The 17,623-nt window shown below is 37.4% G+C and overlaps 1 long non-coding RNA gene across 1 annotated transcript in view; it reads right to left on the bottom strand.

The window, feature by feature from the left end:
* Positions 1–16,289: 16,289 nt before the first annotated feature.
* LOC143389951 (uncharacterized) overlaps positions 16,290–17,623 on the bottom strand; it is a 77,604-nt gene continuing 76,270 nt past the window's right edge. The window contains exon 4 of the long non-coding RNA XR_013090188.1: positions 16,290–16,364. This is a non-coding gene — a long non-coding RNA (uncharacterized LOC143389951). The remainder of the gene's footprint in view (positions 16,365–17,623) is intronic.

The following is a 17,623-nucleotide window of genomic DNA, read 5'->3' as shown; positions in this document are numbered from 1 at the left end:
TTATTTATTTACTTTAGTTTTTTGAGATGAAGTTTCTATATGTTACCCAGGCTGGCCTCGAATTCCTGAATTCAAGTGATCTTCCTGCCTCAGCCTCTTGAGTAGCTGGTGTTACAGGCATGTACCACCACACCCAGCACTACATTATTATTATAATATCTATATTTATTGAGTGCTATGTGCTGACAATGTTTTTAGTACTTTAAACTATTTTGTAGACTAGGAAACTGAGGCAGATAGAAATCACCCAGATCTGTTTTCTGATCCCATGGATCTGATTTTTATAATGGCAGTCATCTCCTACCTAGTGGAGTAGACCAGTTCTCCAAAGAACTTGCTCCCAAATCTGCCTTCCTATGGGAATAAAAGACATCCTCCCAACAGTGGCTCCATGCATGCTGAAAAATATAATAAGAGGAGTCCAGAGTGTGTTGGAAGAATGAAAAAGGGCCAGACTTGGTAGCACCTGCCTGTCATCCCATCTTTAGGAGGCTGAAGTAGGAGGATCTAAGTTCAGGGCTAGCCTGGACAACTTAACGAGATCTTAGTTCAAAACAAACAAAAAAGGGGATGCAGATGTAGCTCAATAGTAGAGCACTTCTAGCATGTGTAAGGCCCTGGGTTCAATTCCCAGTACCACGGGGGTGGGGAAATGGAGAAAGGAATGAAGTAAATCCACATGAGTATTAGTGGATCTTAGTTCTGGCATATGAATAAATGTCAATTTATTGTATTGAGGCACATGGTAAATACTCAATAAATGAATAAATTTTTTTAAATTGCCTGTATAAAGAATCCCAGTCTAGGGCGGAGAGATCCAATTCAGCAAGAACATATTGTGCTCTTGCCATGTACAAGCCCCTGCTGTTGAGAAATATACACAGAGGACAACAACACATTTCCTGTCCTCTTGTAAGTAACTGTCTTCTCCAAGCCTTCTCTCTACAGTGTCATTGGGAAGATAGATAAGTACATAAATAACTGAAAACAGACTGACTGTGGTAAATGTAGTAAGGAATGTAAACAAAGTGGGAGTTTGAGAGAAGGAAAAATCAATCCCATCTTGACCAGAGGACTCCTGAAGGTGGGGAATTTATGCTGTATGGGAGAAGGAGCAGCTTGAAGGATGGTCTAGAGGCAGAGATGCCCAGTGTGTGTGTAAGTGTGCCAGGGGAAAGAAGGAGAGCTGGTGTGGAGGGGAAATAATGGTGGATTGTGGACAAATGTAGAGAGGGGTGGAAAGAACACTGATGTTTATCAGGTGTCTGCTTTGTGGTTTCCAATGTGCCACTTGCTTTACACACTATAATTTATTTAATCCTCATAATCCCTGCAATATCCCCCAATTTAAAGATGAAGAAACCAGACCTCAGAAAGATTAAAGTGATTTCCCCAAGGTCAGGTAGCTAGTAAGTGGCATAGCTTGGTTCAGACCTACGGGGGTTAGATTCAAAGGCTGACGATCTCTCCCTTTTGTTGCAGGGTTCTAGGTGCCATGACTGGGGCTGTCTGGAGCAAATAACCTAGAATGGGGACATCAGTGAGGGGCCTTAAACTGTGAGCCACAGTTTGGAAGGTTCCTGGTCTAGGTTTGCTTGAGTGGGTTAATAAGTGAGCATTTTGGCAGCTCCTACAATACCATAAGTCAGTGCACTCTCGTCCTTAACTAGTAGAATCTTAAAATGAGTTTAGAGAGGCTTTGAGCACCCTTGTAATTCAGGAAGGGTTCTGATGTACAATTGGGAGTTTGTTCCAGAAATCTTCTGGGGAAGCCACGCATATGACACATTGTATTGCATCATTTCCTCACATTTCAACAAGAATCTATAATGGAGGAAAGAGCAATAGGAGATAAGAAACTGGCATTCAAGCCCTGATCTGCTTATCCTCATCTCAGTCCTTAGTCTCAATTTCCTTCTCTGTAACAGGGGAGATTGGGTTTCACTTCTGAGGCCTTGTCTCCTGCTAACTGTCATGTATTGCTTTGCCCTTCCTGACTTGGGGCAGATTAAGGGAAGGAACCTGAATTCAGAGATCTTAAGGTTCAAGATCCAGCCTCTCTTCCTGTAGGAAGACAATAAGTAAGGTGTAGATTCTAGAGTTGGACTGCCTGGATTTGTCTCCTGGCTCTGTCACTGTGCAGCTGTATGACTTCAGCAAGTTATTTAACCTTGCCTAGTCTGTTTCTTCATCTGTAAAATGGGGGAGGGATATGAATGCTACCTGGCATGTGGTAGGTACTGAATGAATGTTAGCTTTAATTATAATCATTCAAATTATATTAATGTCAGTTTTAGCACTGTTTTTATAGACAATATATTCATTAGGGCCATTTCTCCTACCATTTCACTCTGATGTCACTGCCTTCACTCTTTCCATTGCCCTATTAGTGAAACTTGGAAATGTTGGATTATTCTGTCACAGGGTTACAAATCATGACACCAGAAAAAGTGCCTGTAGGAAAAGAGTCAATAAAAAGTGTGGCTTGCTGTGTGCAATCTGGAGGCTGAGGCAAAAGTTTTGCCAGTTTTCATCCTTGACCACTTAATGAGAGCCTGTCTCAAAATAAATTTTTTTTTAAAGAGAGAGTGAGAGAGGGAGAGAGAGAGAGAATTTTCATATTTATTTTTTAGTTATCGGCGAACACAACATCTTTGTTTGTATGTGGTGCTGAGGATCGAACCTGGGCGAGCCAGGCGAGCGTGCTACCGCTTGAGCCACATCTCCAGCCCCAAAATAAAAAAAATTAAAAGGACTGGAATACAGCTCAGTTGTAAAGCACCCCCGGTTCAATCCCCAATACTGAAAAAAAAGTCAGTGACTTATTAGAAAAATCTCACCTGACTTGGGTTTTCTGCCATGTCTCTCCACAGTAAACAGGTCCAGATGGCATATTTGTTTCCTTTTGCACAACTTTTAGCAAAAGTGCTAAGCAAGACTCCTCCAGTTCACTTGCCAAAAACAATGCTGTATCTCTGGAAAAATCGTGCCTAATCTCGTTCTTTTATCCAGGTTAACCCCCCCTGGTCTTATCTTAAGCTAGTTCTTATTATTTCCTTTTCTATGAATATGGAAAAGTTTCTTCTGATTATAAAGGGAAGAGGAGATCAAGATTTTTCTCATGAGAACCTTTTCTATACTTAAACCTAGAATCCAGTTAGGCCTCATCATCTCTTCTCCAGGCTAAACAGCCCGGGCTGCTTTCACCTCACCCCTAAAACCTATTTTCCATCGCTTGGATCACATTGGTTATGCTTCTTTTCTTTCTCTTTGGTTTTTCTACTTCTTGGCAGTGACCCAGACTGTGCTACTCTGCTAATAAGAGTCTAAAACAGTTTAATGGGAGAAAACTTCAGAAGTTTGATTCATTCATTAACATTTATTAAGTGTTTGCCCCATGCCAGGCTTCTGTAGGGAACAGAAGGTGTAGGGAACCCTGAGCTGACTCGGACATAATCTCCTCCCTGTCCTTAGCTCAGTCTAGGGGGAAGATGTGTAATAAAGCTTTTTATGTATTGTGATTGAATTATATACAATGGCAGGAGGCTGGAAATTGTTGAGGGTAATAAGAAACAGCCCCTTTGGCTGGACTGCAGGTGGAGACTTCTTGAGGGGAGAGGAAATCAGAACACAGGAGGGCTGGTCTGGGCAAAACTTGGGAAACTGCAGTGGAGCTCCTGTATTCCAGAGACAGTGGCACCCTTAGAGGTTTTGAAATAAGGTTGAAAATACCTTAAGCCTTAGCCTTTTCTGTGCCGCACTGATGTTTTCTGTCTTAAAAGTATTGTGATGTCCCTTGTTTGTATACTTTGGGGGTTTGGGCTCTAAAACTCCCATAGCAAGTCTAGTTCTTGAGATCTGGAGAAAGTCCATTTTCAGTACAGCAGGAAGTTCATGAAGGATGGAGAGAGCTTTGGGTGCCCATCCAGGCACAGCCTATTTAAGACCCAACTACAGGCCAGTCTGTGTGTGTTTGGTCTGAATTTCCCCAGATCGAAGTAGGAAGAGATGCAGGAATGAAGAAAGGTTCCAGGGCTCACCTAGATATTTGGGGAGCCGGCTAAGAGGGGTTAAGCACTGAGCAAGTCAGAAGTTCTTGCTAAGAGGAAAAGTGGCCCAACAGAATTAGGAATGGTAGCAGAGGAATCAGGGCTAACTGGGCCCTTAGAAACTTCACCATGTGTCTGAAAACAACCAATGTCTGTCTCTCTGGCTTTGTGCTTGGCTATGGCTCTGTTCTCTCCTACTGCCCAGGTATGGCTTACAGAGTGGCAGGGTTGCTTCCCAGAGCCAGAGTTGATCTGGAGAAGCCTTATTACAAGCTAGAATCAACCAATGCCAAGCATTTGGTGCTATGAGCTTAATATATACAAATTCATTTAATGCTCACAACAGATATATTATTGCTTCTATTTTATAGATGATGACAGTGAAGTCAAAAGCAGTTAATTATGTCCCAGAAAAAAAATATATGACCAAGACTACTTTGGTAGTAGATGATAGGGCCAGGATTAGCATCCCAGACCTCATACTCGAAAGCCCATGTGTGTTCTACTTCCTCAGCCCCAGGGTGGCTCCAAATGGCAGAATAATACAAAGTTCATAAAGGAGTTCTGAGTTTCATTTTTGTTTCTTTTCTACTATAGACCTGTGTTAGCACATTATGGCCCACAGTCTGCAGCTGGCTTGCCCCCTGTTTTTATATGAACTGTCAGCTAAGGATGTTTTTTACATTTTTTAATGGCTGGGGATAATAAGTCAACATTTTGTGACACAAGGAAAGTATATGAAATTCAAAGTTCAGTATCAATAAAGTTTTATTAGCATGTGGCTACAGTCATTTATTTACATATAATATATGATGCTTTTCCTTTGCAAAGATAAGATTGAGCAATCGCTAAAAAGACCACATGATGCACAAAGCATAAAATATTTACTGTCTGGCGTTTTGCAGAAAAAAATTGCCAACTCCTATGAAAGGCAATGAGAAGGGACCAAATAGCAAGACTAAAAGCAAAGAGTTAGAAGTTCAAAGGTGTAGCCTTCACTGGAAGTGCAGTGGTGGCAGCAGGAGAGAGAATAACCCATTTCATTTGGTCTAAGAGGTTTGGGAATAAAAAGCACAGTAGACTGGACTACCCAATCTGTTAATGTCTCTGAGGGACAATACAGAGATATTTTGAGGGTGACATAGTTTTTTCAGATTCACTGAGCCCTTTGGTGCCAGATACGGTGTTAAATGCTGGAAATACAGCGGTAAAAAAGATATCCCCGCCTTTAAGGAACTTATAGCCCTGTGGGAAGGCCACACATGCCTGTGTATGGCCAGCTGTGTTATAATGGAATTCTGGGTTGTCCATGAAATGCTGGTGAATTAGAAACAAGGTAAAGGGTGCTTCTGCAACTTACAGGGATGCTTTCTGGAACTGTCCTGGGCCTTGAAAGATGAGTAGGAGTTACTTTTCAAGAAGCTGAATATAAGAGTCAGGGAAAGCCTGACAGTGTTAGCATTTGGAGTTTATGCAGATAGAGAAGAAAGAGATACTGGAAATGACATAAAAGTTCTATGGCCGGGTAACTGGCAGAATGATGTAATCTGACAGAGCAGAAAGAAATCAGGAGGAAGGAAGCTGTGAGTAGGGGTTAAGGACATATCCAACTGGAGACGAGTAGTTCAAGGTTAAATGATGAAACATATCCAGCTTCAAGTTAGAAAGCCTTTTAAAAGTTTCTGGCACGAAGGCCTAGAATTCGGATTTAAATTGCATTTTCAGAGCTTTTTCCCAGGAAAGGGGGAAGTTAATATTTATTTAATAGAGAGAAGTTGACAAAACAACTCTTAATGTGATAGCTAGAGCCATGGGATTAAAATAGCAGTGGACACACAGAAAATTTAAGTCATTACATTGGAAACTAGCAAAAATTACACACTTGGCACAAAACCTTGTTTCCATTTGAGTCGCCTGCGTCTGCTTTATCTTCTGGTGCTGTTACTTCTTATCTGTGAGACTTGAGCCAGGCCACTAGGAGATGAAGACAGAGTTCACTTGTCTCTAAAAGATAGGCAGCACAGAAGTGTCAGCTTTTACCTTCTGCATAAGACTCCTCAGAGTGGACAGAGGGATCCATCTCTGTCATTCTGGCCCAGTTACATCTTTGGGGACCTAGAATTCCACAGTGGAAACAAAAAATGAAAAATTTTACTCGGAGTCCCATTAAATCTTCCAGTGCTTAGTGTCAGCATTTTCAGATATTCACCTGTTTACTTTTAGAGCTTGGAGATGTCTGTAACTGCCATGTGCCTGTCTACTTCCTGGGGTAATTAGCAGGACTGGGGGACACATGGGTAGATCTCTGTCTTCTCTGGGCCTCAGAGAAGTCAGCATTTTCATAATCCTTTCTACTTCTGCTTAAAGATTTTTGTGCCAGATAAGATGAAGCAGGTGGAGAACTGAAGGTCAGCTCTGTGCAGAAGCCAGGTGAACCCATCCAACAGCAGCATTGTTTCCCTTGGAATTTCACGTTCACTGAGGACTGCTGCTCAAAAGTTGGGAAAACCTTAGGTAAGATTGTGTGGAGGGCTGGGGTTGATAAAGCGCTCACCTAGCCCGTGTGAGGCACTAGGTTCGATCCTCAGCATCACATAAAAATAAATTTAAAAATGAAGGTTTGTGTCCAACTCCAACTTAAAAATTTATTTAAAAAGAGATTTGGTGGACATTTCACTTATCCTTTGAAATGTCAAATGTCAGCATTGAAATTATCTGGTATTTCTAGAGGAAGGGGTGGGCCTGAGATCAGCTAAGCAGTTGATGGTTTTCAGTGTTTAGTTGGGCAGCTGGGCTTCGCCAAGCAGCCTGGCATTCTTAAGACAGGTGCTTAGTAAGGAGGAGCACATTTCCTCAGAATAACGGAGGTTCATAAAGAAAACCATGCAGTAAGTAAAACATTTATTACTTTTAAGTTGAAAAGTAAAACAAGTGCATCATAGCAAACCAGAATCAAATACAGCAGAAATATAAAATGCAGGGGCTGGGGATGTGGCTCAAGCGGTAGCGCGCTCGCCTGGCATGCCTGCAGCCCGGGTTCGATCCTCAGCACCACATACAAAACAAAGATGTTGTGTCCGCCGATAACTAAAAAATAAATATTAAAAAATTCTCTCTCTCTCTCTCTCCCTCTCTCACTCTCTCTTAAAAAAAAAAAGAAAAGAAATATAAAATGCAAAATTCTTGTACTCAGCCAGTCTCATTCCCAGGAAGCCATTGCTGATAATTCGGTTGTATCTCTTCTGTTTGTTTTTAAATTAATGTATGACACATAAGATGACATTTTGAAGTGTTCTGTGTTCTACTCTGACCTGAAGTTTTGTGATGCCTGAAAGGTTATAAAGCATGTCTTATTTGTAGATGTGCCAGATGAGTGTTGAGTGAAATGGTTTTAGCCTGGTCCCTGAGTTTCCATAGTCCTTGCAGCTTTGTGTCACCCATCTGCATCTGAAGCTTCTAGGTGGTACCACTGTCTCCCCTTGCTCTCTGTCCCCAGGCTGAGTTCTCCCCTTCTCTGATAGCAGTTTTCTTATGGTTACCTCATTTTGATTAAAAAGCATATATTCATAAACATGTGAGGACCCCCTCTGTGCCTGACTGCATACTAGGCAGTAAGGATAAAGAGGAATTACACACTGTCCCCTCCTTCAAGGAGACTAGTAGCCTTTGCTCCTCTACTGTGTTCAGTCATTTGGCAGGACACAGACTAGTTCTGCCTCTTTGGTTTCCTTCTGCCAACTGAAACATGCTTTGCCCTTCTCTTCCCTTCTATCCCTGCTATCCCTGCCCTGGCTGTAGGACTTTTTGGCCTTCTCCTGAGTGGTTGCAGTGGCCTCACTCAGTCTCCTGTCTGTCCCCAGCCTGCAATTTGTTCTACACATCACTGCCAGTTTGATAGCCCTAAGGCACATCCTGCATGGTCCCTAGTCCCTCCCCATTGCCTAGAACAGTAGTTCACAAATGTGCTATGCAGAAATGCTTCTAGGGGATCTGCAAAGTCAAGAGGATTTTCATGATAGTGCAAAATAAGATGCTATTTGATGTTGCAGAGTGACAGGAAGCTGTGAGTGCCTTAGCACTAGGCAATGACACTGAACTGTGCTAGTGGCCAATGTATTCTTCACTGCTATACACTCACAGTTTTTTAAAGAGCCATTTTCATGTAAGAATGTCCTTGATGGCTGGGTGTGGTGATTCATGCCTGTAATCCTAACTGAGGAGGCTGAAGCAGGAGGATCACAAGTTTGAGGTCAGCCTGGGCAACTTAATGAGACTGTCTCAAAAAGTTGGGAGTAGGGGCTGGGGATGTAGCTCAGTGGTAAAGTGCACTGTGTTAAATTCCCAGTACCCATAGGATTATTTCAACTGCATGCTGAAGGAGCTGCTATTTTTTGTTTTCATGTGAAAGGATGACTGTTGATTGAGGGTAGAAAAAAGACAAGGACCAGGAATTGAAGGGCCTTGTAGGCCATATTTATGATCTTGGTGATCTACAGCAGCCTACGTTTTTCTCTACTTCTCACACAAGTCCAGGTCTGCTTCATTTCCCCACTTCCATGTACTTCTTGACACTCCTTCTGGCACAAAATGCAGTGTGGCTCTGAAGACTGCTGTGATCCCAAAATCAGAACAGAAGGAGAAGATGGGCCTGAATTTAGACCTTTGACCTCTGGAAATCTCAATACCCCAGCTCTGATTAGGCTTGTTGTGGCTTGCCACCCAGACCCTGGGCAGACCTCATGCTGGGTTTACCACAACTGAGTGAGATCCTGAAGTGTGCATGAGGCTGTCCAGCCTTCCTGGGCAAAAGGAATAACACTTTAGCTCCATGGTATCTCCCTTAACAGATGATCTTTTGACTGAGCTGATTTTCCCTGTGGCTTCTTGCACCAATCATGTTAAATTTGACTGGCTTCTGCTTAAATGTGCCCTTTCCTTGGCTCCTTCTAATGGCATCATTAGATGAAGACATGAATGGTGTGAAAATACTTTGTGCACAATCAGTGACTTGAAAAAATTGTGCTCTATATGTGTAATATGAAATCAACTGCATTCTGTCATTGTGTATAACAAATTAGAATAAATAAATAATTTAATTAAAAAGATTAATAATAGTTTGAATTAAGTTAAAGTTTAAAAATGATGACTGGAAATGTGGCTCAAGCGGTAGCACGCTCGCCTGGCATGCATGGGGCGCTAGGTTCGATCCCCAACACCACATAAAAATAAAAAATAAAAATATTATATTCACCTAAAAACTAAAAAAATAAATAATTTTTTTAAAAAATGATGAAACATTCACTACTGGCAAAGTAGAGATTATATTTTGGTATAATCTGCATAAAAATGTTAGCAGTAGTTACCAAAGCCTTTAAAATAAGGTTCACATGATTAAATTATTCTACATTCAAGGATTCATGATAAGGAAATGAAAGTGTAATGGAAAATTATTTACAATGGCAGAAACATTAAAACCTATATATCCAATAATAGAGGAGTGGTAAAATAAATTTATGGATAATCATGCACTTATTAACATCAAGATTTTGAGAAATAATCAATGATATGATCCAAGTAGAATGTTCAGTAAAAAGTGAAATACATATTGACATATACAACATGATCCAGATATATTCTTCTCTCTTTTCTAAACTTTGCTCACGAAATACATATTATTTTATAACAAAATTTGAAGTATTTTGTTTATAAATTGAGGGCTGATCAAGTTTAAGAATTTTGCTTTGTTACTAACTTTCCAATTGACACAGGACTGTTAAGAAGTTATAGAAATAAGATGTAACACAAATAACATCTAGAATTTAGTACCAAAAAGGCAGATATGGATATTTGAGCCTTAAAATGTAGTTTAAAAAAATCAATAATGCCATACTGAACTATAACTAAGCAAAATTTCACTTCAATTTAAATATTTTTTCTAAATATATGCACTTTAAGAATTGAAAATTTCATTTTCTAAAATAGTTCTTTTAACATAAGTATAATAAAGTTAATGCTGTTAAACACTTTTTTAGAAGAAAACTCTGGTTAATTATCACAATTTCAGAGAGCAGGCAATCCACTAATCAACAATAACTAATTAAAATAATTCTCCAATTGAGAATTTTTAATGTATTATAAAAACAGTCCAGAAAAATGTCATATACAATAATAAGAGTAGAACAAGCACTTTACTGGCATTCAGAAGATTTGCATTTTTATTTAACTATGTAACCTTGGGCAATTCACTTCTGAACTTCAAGTTATTCATCTTCCAACAAATAACAGCCACAATTATGTTTATATGTAATTGCTCGTCATAGTAAATATATCAAGTAGTCATCACAAAAGAACTAATAAAGCCCTTCCTGGTTGAGGAAGGTTTCCAATACAGCACCATTTGTTTTGGATGGAGCCGAAATTAGAATCCTGGTCTGACCCTTAAGCAGTATCATACTAACTTTATAATAATATATTCCATCCCTGCCTACCTGAAAGAGATGATGAAATACAAAGACAGTTCATGGAAAAAGTAAACATATACACATATAAAACATGACATAAAATGGGAAACTATTAATCAATTTATTAAAACCAATGGCTTCCAAAATACAGGGAGAAAATTTCTTAAATAGGCCTCTCAATTCATTCTAGAATACACCTCTATCATTCTTAACTTTACGGAGATCTCTGGGAGTTCTTAAAAATCTATTATTTCCAGGCCCCACCCAGACCAACTGGCAAAACTGTTGTTGGTTTATTTGTTGCTTTTTTTTTAAAGAACCCAAGAATTGGGAACCACCAATTGAAGTACTTTGATTTTAAAACTAGGCCTACAAAAACACAACAGTCCAAGTCAAAAAAATCTCTAGTTTTTAACTTTGTAACATCAAAGATACCACCTGGCTTTGTTATTTTCCCCCCCAAGTTATGTTTGAAATATTTTTACTTATAAACTTCATTAAATAATTGAGTTTTCGCTTTCTCTTTTTCCCCCTAAATGCCAAACAGCTATGACAATCATGAGAACACCATTAAGTTAATTTGATTCTAACTAACAGCAAATAATTTTTACATTCTGGGTAGCCTTCCACCTCACTTCAAGAAATAGTAGGATGCTGTCAAGATCAGAGTGGCAGATGTTAAGTTTTCCAAAATTCTAATTTTTGCCTGAAAGCTCAAATTTTACCATAATCAAGAAATACTACTATCAGTCATTTTCCTTGAGATGGCAGGTACACTGTGTTCAATTTTGAGGAAGTGATTGCCAACTACCCAAAATTAAAGAGCCGTGCCTGGCAGATATATACTAAAGTGGCCACCACAATTCCCACCTCCTGTTAATCATATCCTGTGGTGATTCCCTCCCTTTGTGTTAGACCTCTGACTTGCTTCTAACCAGTAGAATACAGCAAAAGTAATAGGATAAACATGATTTTCTATTCGTAATTACATTACTTCAGACTCTAATGACATTTTGCTAAGGATTCTCCCTTAATACCTTTGAGAAAGCAAGTAGCCAACCTGGGAAGACCCATCTGACAAAGAATGAACCAAAAAACAGTCAGATACTGAGACTCAGTTTGACAACCTGTAAGGAAATGAATGCTACCAACAACCATGTGAACTTGAAGCAGATACTTCCCCCACAAAGCTTCAGATAAGACTGCAACTTCAGGAACCACATACTGAAAGCAGCCTTGTGAGACCCAAAAGCAGAGGAGCCAGCTAAACCATCATCTGACCCACAGTAATATTACATAAGACTGTGAGATAATGCATGTGTTGTTTTAAGTACATACATGTGTGATAATGTTGATACCAAAAAAATAAATAAATAAATAATACACCATGGTTTGTCAGTCATTGTTTCAATTAAAAATGGTGTTCTAATTTTTGTTGTAATTAATCTTGGAATTTTATTCCTTTACAATTGCCAAAAAATAAAGATAAACAATAAAAACAGCACAATAAGGAAGTCTCGAGTCATACAATGTACACAAATGGGCATATATTTTTCAAATTAAATCCACCACTATATTTCTTATAAAGAATTATTTATTAGTTCTTAGGGATTACCTGAAAAATGTAGTCCTAGTCAAAAGGAAAGAAAAGATCAGATGCGGAGAATTTCTGAAGTGTGAAAGATACAATATACTTAGTTGTATAAGTCAAGATTACAGTCCCTGAACAAAGGACTGCAATCTTGTGCAAAGGACCTATAGTTTCTTCTACCAAAAGTTATCCTTTACCAGTAAAACCATCAACAGGTGCTTGAGGGTAGGGTAGGAACCACTCAAACTTGATTAGGCATATTGTAGGAAAAATTTGAGCCCAGGTTTGTGTATCTATACACAGAATTGGTCTGATTATCTATGTTTGGTGTAATGATTCCCTTTCTGCATTTTTGGAATACTATTCCTAAGTATAGGATGCTCTATCTCCAAATCACTTGAAATGGAAGACTTGTGTAAAGATATGGTAAGGGACCAGCAAGAACAACAGAAACGTAGGAGCACAATACCGTCTATTATGTGTAAAATTGGATACCCAGGGAATAGAGTGAAATGTCAAAGAAATTTCCTGGTACACAGGAAAGACAACCAAAAACACAGCCTTCTTCTATCCATGTGTTATCCAGCAAAACTCTATGCCTGTAGCCATTAAATTACCAGGTAAGGGTTCCATATACCATGCCATAAATAAGGAAAGAAAATTTAGACTAAAAAGAATATAAGACAATAAGAAAAAGATAACTCTTTTGATTCTGGGCTTAAGGAATGAGAATTTCCTAAGATATAAGTAAAACAAACTCAAACTTTCAAATTTCCATACCCCAATTCCATTTATAGTCTAGGTAAGGCATGACCAATATTGAAAGGTAATTAAAATGAAGCAGAAAAATAACTGTTGGTTTTGAAATCCAAAAGGTCATGACCTGGAAACTCACCTGGATCCCTACCCCTTAGACCATCTGGTGCCATCTACCGATTTCATGAAACTTTCAATGAAGGGCTCTGAAAAGGACTTGTCACACCGCTTGAACTGTTAGGCTTAGAAAAGAGCTAATTCTTCTGTAAGAATCTACAGTCTTTTAACAAAAGGATTATATATAATTTGGGATTAGTAATATCTAGGGAAAAAACATTCCAGTATGATGGATTAAGCAGATATCTTACACATAGTCTCCGCCTTATGGGAGAAAAGAGGGGAGGCTCATAATGGTCACCTTTTTCAGGTTTAATGAGACCAGAAAAAAACCTATATGCCCTACATAGGGATCACTTACATTACAAAGCTATTATTAAATATTTAGTTCAAGAATAAATTTGGGAAATGTCTATTTAGATAAGATGTTCTATTTTTAAAAAACAGATAGTGTAGCTCATAATTCAATCACACAAGCACTAAACTTCAGACACAGAAGTACTTTATGTATACTATTTCATCATGCAAAATATTTTAAAAGACAAATATTAATGGGTAGAGTTTAAAAATTAATATCATTAATGTTTCATACTTAAACTGGTGTTAATAGATCTTAGTAGTTTCATCAAGGAAATGAGTATAACTGGAATTTTTTATTGTGAATATTCGGTAGGTGACTAATATGAATACTACTGGTACAGTTTGGTGCCACTGCTTTGATTCCCACTTAAGGCGTAAGTAGCTTACTCACACCATTGCTTCAACATCATCAATGCAAATGTCAACATAGTAGAAAAGGCAAAATTAGTATCTTCAACTACGATGACAATATCATTGATTTCCAAACCCAGAGAGAGTTTTAGGGAACCCCAGAGGACTTCACAGACTATCCATTGAGAACTGTTAGAACTAGGCAATGCTTACAATTTTTAGAAAGCAAAAATTCATATACAATGTATAGTTATGTGTGTGTACCCACACATAAAAAATGGTTTAGCCTACAATGAAATCTCAGATCCTCGCCAGCTGTGTGATCTTGAGTGAATCATTTAATCTCTATAAGCCTAAGTTTCCTCAACTATAAAGTGGGGATAATAACAGCACATACTTCCTAGGGATGCTTAAGAATTAAATAAGGTTAATTTATGCATAGCACTTAGCATAAATCCTTATGTATATTAAAAGCTCAATAGATGATAACTATTACTATTAACTATGACTTTTTATTATGATTTTAAAACTAAACCAAGAAGGTATGTTTTTAGAATAAAAAGCTATGATGGTCTCTCAATAATTTTCCCTATTAAGAACACCTGACCCAGTTTGTGATCTTAAATATTTTGCCATTATGCAATATTCATTATTAATATTTTAACTCAAATTTTGATACATATTTTTCAACATTATATCTATTCAACTTAAGCATATTACCTGACTTATTAAAAGGCTGGGGACTTAGTGCCTGCAATTATTACTTTGGGTACTATTTAAGCTATTATAAAAATGGTGACATTTTCTTATGATTTTGCTCCTACTGGATAACTACCTGTGACAGTCCAGAATTTTAACTGAGTACTGCTGATACTGATTAATAATATCAAACATAACCCTGGGCTGACTATGTAGTTTCAAAAACACAGGTTTAGAAAAAGGCTGAACAATAACAGAGCTATCTGGAGATCTAGATTCAGGATGAAAATTTACTGGCGAGGCAGCCACTGGATTTGATGTTGGGTTCGTATAGTTTTGACTTGTAGGCTTGAATGCAGCAGTAATACCTGTATTTTAAAATTACACAATATATTGAAAATGTTTCTATTAATTTTGTCAAAATACTTTATTTTAAAATTAAAATAGTACAATAATACTGTACCTCGACTGAGTATGCCATTCTTTATTCCCCTTGAATATGAGCTGGGGTTAACTCTGTTCAAAATATCTAAAAAAATTATATTAATTTTAAAATATGTACTAAGAAAATAGAAATCACAAATTGAAAACAAACAGGTTACTAGAAAGAATATATAAATTATCACTAATTTAAGAATACAGTTAATTTTGAACACATACATCTTTAGCTTCCAAAGAAACAAAAGAAACAAGATTATTAGCCTTAACTATTTTAAAGAGTAAGCACAACTGTTCTCATTAAAACTCAAGATCCAAAAGCCAGAAGAAAAAGGATGACAAATCTGATTATACACAAATCAAAACTTTCTGCAAGACGAAGAAATAGTACACACATTCAACAGCAGTCCAATACACAAAAAGAGTCTACATATTTGAAGTGTTCTAAAATGTATTTATATACAATCTATATCTTTCTTTGAATGGTGACAAGGTTGTACAGAAACTTGAGACTCATTCACACTTTTAAGCATTGCCATAGTAAGTTAAGAAAACAGTAATATGCGGGGCAAATTACATTCTTTGATAAATTCTCCTGGTTTAAAACAAATGTATAAATAAAATCAGAAAGGATCTATTTTCTCCTTCTACTTGAAATCTATGTTATTTCTCTATACTTCAGACATCTCAGAGTGGATATCTTAGCAAGTATTGGTATCTTTACTCTAACAATATAACAATGTCCAGCCCAATTACTTTATATGAAAGCTAGAAATCCATAGAGGCTATTCTTCCAAAAAGTTAAAAGGATTTAAGTGTGCTAACTGCTACATCATCAAAGTACAGTGGCTATAGGTGATGTCCCTCTTTTTCATGAATATAAGTTGCTGAAAAATGGATATGGTCAGAATCTACAACCCATCGAGGACTTAAGCCAGAGACTCTGAATCATTCAGTCTATATACAGTTTTAGCCATGTATGAATGACAATGCAATGAGGCCTAGATGTGAGAACTTCCATCTGATACTAATATACACTTAGGATATTCCAAAATTTTAATCTAAGCATTCCAAATCCTTCCTTATGTAACTGCTAAATGAGAAAAGACAGAAATAAACAGATAAACAGTTCACTCGGATAAACAGTTTCACTAGAAATTATTTCCAATCTCAGAAGACCTCCAATGCAACAAGCCAATCTAAGCCTACTTCTTTCTCACACATCTGATATTTAACCTTTGGCTTCCTTCTAGTCTCCAATCACATCCCCATTTTGATTCTCAAGTTCTTACTGGCCTCCCCCTCATCTCTCATCCCTAACTCCTTACAGTAGAATAAGTACACTGAGTCCCATAAGACATTCACAAGTTTTCCATTAAAAATAATATCTTATAAAATTTGGCTTTAGTAAAAGTAAATGCTTACTGGAAATTGCTGGTTTTGAACTCGATATCTCTCCAACAAAGATGGGCTCATCATCATCATTATCCTCAACTTCTTTTACTTTCTTCTGCCATGGTTCCAGTTCTTCTTCTTCACATTCTATAAAGAGTTCTGCCATTTTTAAATTATCTAATTTTCAAAAGGAGAGAAGTAACCTTAATTTTAAAAAGAAAAATAAAAACATTTTGCAGGGTGAGTACCAGGGATTGAACTAGCGGGCACTAGACCACTGAGCCATATCCCAACACTATTTTATATTTTATTTAGAGACAGGGTCTCACTGAGTTGCTTAACACCTCGATTTTGCTGAGATTGGCTTTAAACTTGTGATCCTCCTCTCTCGGCCTCCCAAGCTGCTGAGATTGCTGGGATTACAGGCTTGCACCACCATGCCTGGCAGTAAAAACATTTTTGTAATACCTGATATTGAAGATCTACTTTAACAATTCTAATAGCAATTTCTGAATTGATATTCGTAGTCAGTACCCTGTAATAACAGTAAGAAATTCAGATCTCTCTAGGATAAAAACTAGTACAATTAAGATAGATTAAAAGGTAGATAGAAAGACAGAAAATGAAAGATATTAGTTATTTAACCATAAATAGAAAACTTAGAGATAATAAAATCCAAAGTTAGCTTCAGTAGTACATCTAATAATCTAATCATTATCTTTCTAAAGAGATATTAACCACGGGTAGACTAAGACTAAGAAATAACAGGTAGGAAACAAACTAGAATTACTACCAAATTCAGGAACATTAGGCACAGAGCAAAGCAGAGATAGGTGCTAAATTAAAATACAAGAAATGAGGGAGGCTTATACCAGCCAGGTTATATTACATTTTCTCACCTGAAGAAACCGATCAAACCAATACATACAGTAAATACTACTTCTCAGAAATTATGACCAAGTATACTGAGCTCCTAAGAAGCACTTAGATATAGGTGGAACACCAATAGCACCAGGATTTTAGGAAAACCTCCTATCCAAAAAAGAAATAAAAATTTCCAGGGTTCTGGCAATATCTTTAATACATCATTTTTAAAAGATAATTTTTTTATTATACTAAAATAATATCATTTCTACTTTTAACTCAAAATTCAAGCAATATTCTACCATAAAACTGAAAGATACCAACTGAAATTATGCTCTGGAGACGGCATACAAAGCAAATATTTCAACAAATTAGATGCCATTCTTTTATAAATATATAGAAAAGTATGTCACAAACCATTCCCTGGTCTAATATTTAAATGTTTAGTAATCTACCTATCAAAGGCCTTCCTATATTTTCAAATGTCATCAACATCACAAACTGACCCCTTTCTTTTATAATTGTACTATTTTACTAGTTAT

Source organism: Callospermophilus lateralis, unplaced genomic scaffold (assembly GCF_048772815.1).
Source record: "Callospermophilus lateralis isolate mCalLat2 unplaced genomic scaffold, mCalLat2.hap1 Scaffold_74, whole genome shotgun sequence".
Classification (NCBI taxonomy): domain Eukaryota; kingdom Metazoa; phylum Chordata; class Mammalia; order Rodentia; family Sciuridae; genus Callospermophilus; species Callospermophilus lateralis.
This window is presented reverse-complemented; position numbering and strand designations above follow the sequence as displayed.